Below are 8,834 nucleotides of genomic sequence, written 5' to 3'. Positions count from 1 at the left end.
GCACAATTAAAAGATTAAAACAATTAAACCATCAAATAGAATTGGATAAGTGTAATAAAAGCAAAGAAGGAGATAGGAAAAGAAGAACTCCCTAAGTCATGGTGGAGGAAGAGTAGGGTGGAGTAAGGAAGTCTCTTCCACCACTACGTCCACTAAAGAAGGGTTCGTGAGGAATGGCTTAAGTCGATGTCCGTTGACCTTGAAGCTCTTGTTTGTGGAGTCACTTTTGATCTCAACTGTACCATAAGGAAAAGCATTAGTAACAACAAAAGGACCAATCCACTTAGACCTCAAATTACCACTCATGAGTCCAAGCCTAGAATTATACAATAGCACTTTTTGCCCAACTATGAAGTCCTTCTTAACTATCATGCTATCATGGAACTTCTTGGTCTTTTCTTTGTAGAACTTGGCATTCTCGTAGGCTTCTAGGCGGATTTCATCTAACTCACTCAAGTGCAACTTTCTTTCCTCACCAGCTTGATCCATAGAGAAGTTGCAAGTCTTCACTGCCCAGTATGCTTTATGCTCAATTTCCACTGGAAGATGACATGCCTTTCCAAAGACAACCCGATAAGGAGACATTCCTATGGGTGCTTTGTAGGCAGTCCGATGTGCCCAGAGAGCATCGTCAAGCCTGGTACTCCAATCTTTCCTGCTTGGCTGCACAATCTTCTCTAAAATTCTCTTGATCTCCCTGTTAGAAATTTCTGCCTGTCCATTGGTCTGGGGGTGGTATGGTGTGGATACCCTGTGTACCACCCCATACTTTTTAAGTAGGGCATGCATTGTTCTGTTGCAAAAATGGGTTCCTTGATCACTAACAATTGCTTTAGGTACTCCAAACCTGCAAAATAGATTAGACCTGACAAAATCTGCAACAACTTTAGCATCATTAGTTCTAGTGGCCTTGGCTTCCACCCATTTTGAAACATAGTCAACTGCAAGGAGAATGTAAACATAACCAAAAGAGACAGGAAAAGGGCCCATGAAATCTATACCCCAGACATCAAACACCTCACAGAATAGCATAGGTTGCTGAGGCATATGTTGTCGCCATGTAAGTGTATTTCCTACTCTCTGACACTGCTCACAAGTGTTGCAGATCTTCCACGCATCTTTAAAGATGGTGGGCCAATAAAAACCACAATCAAGCACTTTGCGAGCTGTCCTTTGAACACCCAGATGACCTCCCGGTGCGGAAGAATGACAGAACTGCAGGACTGAGTCAGTCTCATGATCTGGAATGCATCGTCTAATGACCTAATCACTGCACAATTTACACAAGTAGGGGTCATCCCAAATAAAATGCTTAGCATCACTTTTAATTTTATCTTTTTGGGCTTTAGATGCTAAGGGAGGAAAAATAGAAGCAACTAAATAATTGACAATGTTAGCAAACCAGGGAGTAGAAAGAGAGTCAGAAATACTATACAGTATATACAAATGATCATCCGGGAAAGCATCCCGAATGGGTGAATCCGCATCTGATACACGTTCGATCCGACTCAAAGGATCAGCAACTAGATTTTGTGCTCCGCTCCTATCACAGATCTCTAAGTTAAACTCTTGGAGCCAGAGCATCCATCGGATCAACCTAGGCTTAGAATCAGCCTTCTTCAACAAGTACTTTAGAGCTGCATGGTCAGTATAAACAATAATGCGAGTACCAAGCAAATAAGATCGAAATTTTTCAAGAGCAAAAACTATGGCTAGAAGCTCTTTCTCAGTAGTAGTATAATTTGTTTGGGCAGCATCTAAAGTCCTAGAAGCATAATATATCACCCTGGGCAATTTATCAATTTTCTGAGCAAGGACAGCCCCCAATGCATAATTTGATGCATCACACATAAGCTCAAAAGGGGCTGTCCAATCGGGTGCCTGGATGATGGGGGTGGTAGTCAACGCTCTTTTGAGGCAATCAAAAGCCTCTTTGCATCTGTCATTAAAGTCAAACTCCACCTCCTTTTGCAACAAGTTGGACAGTGGAAGGGCTACTTTGCTAAAATCCCTTATAAAGCGCCTGTAGAATCCTGCATGACCAAGAAAAGATCGCACCTCTCGCACACAAGAGGGGTAAGGTAATTGTGAAATAACAGAAATTTTTGCAGGATCTACTTCAATACCCTTATTGGAAATAATTTGTCCTAAAACTATACCTTGCTCAAAAATAAAATGACATTTTTCAAAATTTAGAACAAGGTTAGTTTCAATGCATCTATTCAAAACTTTTTCCAAACTATTCAAACAACCATCAAAAGAGGATCCATATACAGTGAAATCATCCATAAACACCTCTATGCAATTTTCTAAAAAATCACTGAAAATACTAATCATGCACCGCTGGAAGGTACCAGGGGCATTGCACAGGCCGAAAGGCATCCTCCTATAAGCAAAAGTGTCGAAGGGGCAGGTGAATGTGGTCTTTTCCTGATCCTCAGGAGCAATAGTAATTTGCATATAACCAGAAAAATCATCAAGGAAACAGTAGTGGGATTTACCTGCCAGGCGTTCAAGCATCTGGTCAATGAATGGCAGGGGAAAATGGTCCTTTTTGGTAACCTGGTTCAGCCTCCTATAGTCAATGCAGACTCTCCAACTGTTCTGCACCCGAGTAGGAATCAGCTCCTCCTTCTCATTTCTGATCACTGTGAGGCCAGTCTTTTTCGGGACTACCTGGACAGGACTCACCCATTGGCTGTCGGAGATAGGATAAATGATCCCAGCTTGCAAAAGCTTGGTTATCTCCTTCTTCACTACATCAAGAATCACCGGGTTGAGTCTTCTCTGTGGCTGTCTTACTGGTTTAGCTCCATCCTCTAAATTTATTCGATGCATACATGTTGATGGGCTAATACCAGGAATGTCCGCCAGGGTCCAGCCTATAGCCTTCTTATGCTTCTTGAGAACTGACAACAACTTCTCCTCTTGCTCATCAGCAAGGGAGGCAGATATAATCACTGGAAAACTCTTGCTATCATCCAAGTAAGCGTATTTTAAATTTGATGGCAGAGGCTTCAATTCTGGTGTGGTCGGCTGGACAGTGGTAGAAGGAGATGGTTTCTCAGCCTTGACCTCATAAAGAAAGTCAGAGGTATGTGTACTTCCTGAAACATGGTTAGTCCTATCTGACTCTATAAAATCAATCTCAAGAGGTAAAACACCACCACCAGGCATGCAATCAATATCACTTTCAGATTCACTCTCAGCATCAAATTCAGACATATGATCAAATACAATTTCAGACTCAATGCATGAAGAGTGAGAGGCATGCAGATTAGAATAAAGATCAGTCATGTATTCATCAACAACATGGTCAATTATTTCAGCACGAAATACAGAAAGATCTTCATATGGGTATTTCATAGCATCCAGAATATTAAAATGAATAGTTATATCACCAAACTCCATGGACAGTTTGCCTGCATAAACATCTATCTTAGTTCTAGCAGTTTTCATAAAGGGTCTGCCTAGAATGATGGGAACTGATCCTTGAGAAAATCCATCTTCCATATTCAAGATATAAAAATCAACAGGGAAAATCAGTTCACCAACTCTAACTAAGACATCTTCTATGAAACCAACAGGATAGGCAACACTTCTATTAGCTAAATGAATTACCACATCAGTTGACTGCAAGGGACCTAGAGATAGAGAATTAAAAATCGACAGAGGCATAACACTAACAGAGGCTCCTAAATCTAGCATGGCATTGTCAAACTTACTATTCCCTATAATACAAGGTATGCTGAATGTACCTGGATCTTTGCATTTTTCAGGAATTTGAGGAACAAATTTACCAATCAATGCGGAGACATTTCTGCCCATGCTAATGCGTTCACTTCCTTTAAGCTTCCACTTATTAGTGCACAGCTCCTGATGCAATCCTCCCTAGGAAGGGACCAATCACTAGAACCATGAGCAAGAGGCTCCAAGAAGATTGGGCTAGAGCTGCTGAAGAAGGCCCTAGGGTTCTCATGAACCTTAGGGTAGATTTCTGAGCCCATGGGCCAAGGTTGGGTCCAATTATCTTTGTACATATTAGACTAGGATGTCATTATATTTGGTCCTTGTATATAGGGCTCCATATTGTAGGTAGGGTACCCTAGAAATATAGGATTTTTCAGCCCTTGTATTTTTTGGGCACCTAGACTAGTTTTTGTATTAGGGGTAGTTTTGTAATTTCACATGCACTAAGTGGATATTTGATGTGTGTGGTTGGAAATAAATTTAATTGAATTGGTAGAAGCCCAATCCAATTAAATTTTAGAGGGGGAGGTGAGCATTTGCTTACTACACCCCATTGCCACATCATATAGTCACACTTTGTGCATGTCCTTCATGCTTTTCATGCCTCATGACACCTAAGCACACTTAGTGGAGAATCTTGTAATTGATCTTGGATTAGTGGGCTGAACCATAACTAAAATTCACTAATCATAATTAGTGAAATTTTGGCTCCAAAGTTTGGCTCCACAAATTCAATTTCAAATTCAAGTGAAATTTGAATTTCCCTCCAATTTTGTGTGACACTTAGGCTATAAATAGAGGTCATGTGTGTGTATTTTTTTGAACTTTGATCATTTGAATATTAAATTCAGATTTCAGAGCTCCTTTTGAGCACAAAATTTCGTGCTCTTCTCTCCCTCTCCCTTCATTCATCTCCTTCTTCCTCCAAGCTCTTATCCATGGCCTCCTATGGTGGTGAGCTTCTTCTAGACTCATCTTCTCCTTGAAGTGGCGTCTCCTCTCTCTCTTCCTTCTCCATTCCGCTGCCATTTATCTTCCAAGAAGCAAAGGAATCCATTGATGAAGAAGATCCTAGGCCTACAAGCTCCAATGGAGCTTGCATCAGCTCCTTCAAGAATTTGGCATATCTTGGAATTTTCTTTATTGCATCCAACAGAGGTACGTTTACCTCTACTTTTCTAAATGTTTCCAAGATCTCTTTCTTTGCCTCTTCCATTATTTTGTTGGAAACTGCTCTTGGAGGGAATGGAAGAGGGGGAATGTGCTGCTTCTGCAAATCAGAATTACCTGTGGAAGAAGATTCACCTGCACAGAAATTGTTAGGTAGATTTTTGTCATCCCCTTTTTCTGGAATAGAGTGAAGTTTGGCAGGTTCATTTGCAGATGAGGAAGGTGCTACGAGTTGAGGTCCTTGACACTGCTTTCCCGACCTCAATGAAATGGCACTGACATTTTTGGGATTTTGGACAGCTTGAGAAGGCAGCTTGTCAGAATTCTGGGACTGTTGTTGATTCAATTGGGTAGCTAATTGTCCCATCTGATTGGTTAAGTTCTGAATGGAGGCTTTGGTCTCTTGCTGAAACTGCATGTTCTGCATAGTCATTTGCCTCACAAGTTCTTCGAGGGAAGGTTGTGGAGGGGCCTCAACTGTTGGCTATTTCTGGGGTTGTTGCTGTCGTTGGATTGGTGGAGGAATGTATGGTCTGCTTGGGCCAGCAGCATTTTGGAAGGAAGGAGCAGGCTGCTGTTGTTGTTGCTGAGGGCTAGACCATCTGAGGTTAGGGTGATTCCTCCATCCAGGGTTGTATCTGTTGCTGGAAAGGTCATAATTGCTCTGCTGTGGTTGATTTTGCTACTGAGGTTGAGGAGGTCTATTGTAAATATTTGCAGCATAAGCTTCAGGTTGCTCAATTGCTCCAGGTTGCTGCATGGAAGGGCAAAGGTCTGTATGGTGGTCAGCAGAGGAGCACAAACCACAAACCCTTGCGACAGGTACAGATTTCTGATTCAAGGCCAGCTGGGTTACCAAGTTGACCAACGCATCCAGTTTGCCTTCAAGCTTCTTAGTTTCAGATGATGCAGATGGGTTTGTAGCTACCTCATGCACTCCTCTAATGACTATGGCATCATTTCTGGCGCTAAACTGCTGGGAGTTGGAGGCCATCTTCTCAATTAAATTTTTGGCTTCAGCAGGGGTCATATCTCCAAGGGCTCCACCACTGGCAGCATCTATCATACTTCTCTCCATATTACTGAGTCCTTCATAAAAATATTGGAGAAGAAGCTGTTCTGAAATCTGATGGTGGGGGCAACTGGCACATAGTTTCTTAAATCTCTCCCAGTACTCATACAGGCTATCTCCACTGAGTTGTCTAATACCTGAGATATCCTTCCTGATGGCTGTGGTCCTGGAAGCAGGGAAATTTTTTTCTAAGAATACTCTCTTAAGGTCATCCCAGCTCGTGATGGACCTTGGAGCAAGGTAATACAGCCAGTCATTTGCCACTCCCTCTAATGAATGAGGAAAAGCCTTCAGAAATATGTGATCCTCTTGGACATCTGGGGGTTTCATGGTGGAGCAGACAATGTGAAATTCTTTCAAATGTTTGTGCGGGTCTTCACCTGCAAGGCCATGAAACTTTGGAAGCAAATGAATCAGTCCAGTTTTAAGAACATATGGGACATCCTCATCAGGGTATTGGATGCACAAGCTTTCATAGGTGAAATCAGGTGCAGCCATTTCCCTTAGAGTCCTCTCACGAGGTGGAGGTTGTGCCATGTTCTCAGAATGTGCAAAATCAGAATGCTCAGAATCAGAATGCTCAAAATTATAATGCTCAAGATTAGGATGTTCAAAATCACCAATAACAGAATGCACAGATTCACCAGTTATACAATGCTCAGAATGATCAAAAGGTATAAAATGATGCCTAACTGAAATTCTGATACTGAGGACAGATGTCGTACAGGATGTCACGACATCGCGCTTCAGAACATGCAGATTGTATATGACAGTATGAACAGATTAAACAAGTAAATAACACAAGAGAATTGTTAACCCAGTTCGGTGCAACGTCACCTACATCTGGGGGCTACCAAGCCAGGGAGGAAATCCACTAAAATAGTATTAGTTCGAAGATCTAACAGCCACTGTATACAACCTTCTCACCTAACCACTACCCATGCAACTTCTACCTAAGAGCCACTCTTAGATATGAGAACCCCTCTCACTCCCTCTCAATCACTCACCCGTGTTTACAAACAAATCAAAGACACACCAGAGATTGCTCTCTGAACAATAGAGATCAACTCTACACACTCAGGTCCAACACTTGATGTTAGGGTAGCATCAAGGTGGCTCACAAAACACTCAAGTCACAAAACTCACAAAATAACTCTTCAATCTCTGACTTGATTCAAAACCCGTGCAGCCTTCATGTTTATATAGCAGTGTACGTATCTGGGCTGCAACAACTTGCGCTGGATAAGCTCTATCATTCTCCTGAAAAATCTGCACTTAAAGATCTAAAAGATAAAGTTTTATCTTTTAGTTTTTATCTTCAATCTCTAATCCCTGAACGAAACTATTCAAGTTTGTAATTCAATCTTTAATTATCTTTTAATTCGTTCCTAAAGATAGAGCTCCTAATCTGTTGCTGACTGCACATTAATCTGTTAAAGATATAACAGATTTATGTGTCCAGTATTTTCGGGCAGGATGTTCTGGACATTGTATCCGACATCGTGGATCCTGCAGCTTCAATTCTTCATTTGACACTTTATCTTGCCTTGTGCATTGTGCAGCCCAATCTGATTCCTTGACATAATGTTAGACATCATGTGCAGCAACTCCAGCTTTCCTTCATTGTCTAAGTGCTTATGTTTTAACAAAATTTTAGCCAATCTTTTAAAACTAAGTAAAGCTAAGCACTAACAATCTCCCCCTTTGGCAAATTTTGTCTAAAACATACTTAGACACTTCCTGAGCAGGTACGAGCAGTCATGCAAGTGGGATCAGCAACTTTCATTATCAGAGTAATCAAGCACAGCAGTATCTGTAGTGGTGACAGCAAAATTCTGCAAGTTGCAAATCTACAAGTCTTTTCCAGGATGTCAAGACATCTCACGTGACATCAGCTTTCTGCTCCCCCTGTCTCCATGCTCTTGCTGCTGTGAAGTGAATATTCTGCTAGGCAGCAGTTCACTGCAGCATCTTCTATCAGCTACTAGTTTCAGTAGCTTACATCAATCATCATCAGCAGCAGCAGTATAAATACTACTCCCCCTCAAAATCATAAATCATCCATAATATCCTCCTACTCCCCCTTTTTAGACAGAATTTGGCAAAAGTAGAATGCATGAAATTAATGTGCAAATATTACAGACCAATAACAATCAATTGTTCAAAGGGACATGCCCCAATAGCTAGTCATGGGGTGGCATCAGAATCATCATCATCTGATTCTGTATCCTCTGCTGCATCTTCTTCTTCCTCAGCTGCTTCTCCATCATCAACGCCATTGTCTGAGAGTCTTTTGATCAGGCGTTCCAGCTCCATTTTCTTCTCTGTGTTGGCTTTGATGGTTGCCTCCAGCACCTTGCATGTGTCCTTGAGTTCAGCAATCAAATCATCCTTGGACACAGCACCTGAAGCAGCAGCTTTCCCTGATGTCGAGACAATGTCTGGAACATGTGTCCCCTCAAACAGTTTGTAATGCAGGGATAGAGGAGATTCTCTCTTCTTCACAGAGTCAATGTTGTTTAAAATATTGGGATGTTGACTCAACATAATGCCACACAATACAGTTGGGAAGGCAATGGGTAATTTGACAGCAAAAGATTCTGAATGCTTAATAGTTTGATCAAAAATATAGTTTCCAAAATTAAATTTGGACTTGGTTCCAATAGCATACAGAAATTTACCCAAACCTGTGGCAACAGTGGAAGTATGATTGGTGGGTACCCAGTTGGCAGTGCCAATCCTATGCAGGATTGCATACTTCACACTTAGCTTCCCTGCAGAAAGCTTCCCTTTCTTTGGCCAATGCTGGACTTGCTTGGCAGTGATTTCCTTGGCAATTTGA

At 41.6% G+C, this 8,834-nt stretch overlaps 1 non-coding gene across 1 annotated transcript; it reads left to right on the top strand.

The window, feature by feature from the left end:
* Positions 1-6,044: 6,044 nt before the first annotated feature.
* LOC114424780 lies at positions 6,045-6,151 on the top strand. Its single transcript, XR_003669081.1, has one exon. It is a non-coding gene; the product is annotated as a small nucleolar RNA R71 (small nucleolar RNA).
* The last annotated feature ends 2,683 nt before the right edge of the window (positions 6,152-8,834 follow it).

The sequence above is a fragment of the Glycine soja genome, chromosome 8 (genome assembly GCF_004193775.1).
Source record: "Glycine soja cultivar W05 chromosome 8, ASM419377v2, whole genome shotgun sequence".
Classification (NCBI taxonomy): Eukaryota; Viridiplantae; Streptophyta; class Magnoliopsida; order Fabales; family Fabaceae; genus Glycine; species Glycine soja.
This window is presented reverse-complemented; position numbering and strand designations above follow the sequence as displayed.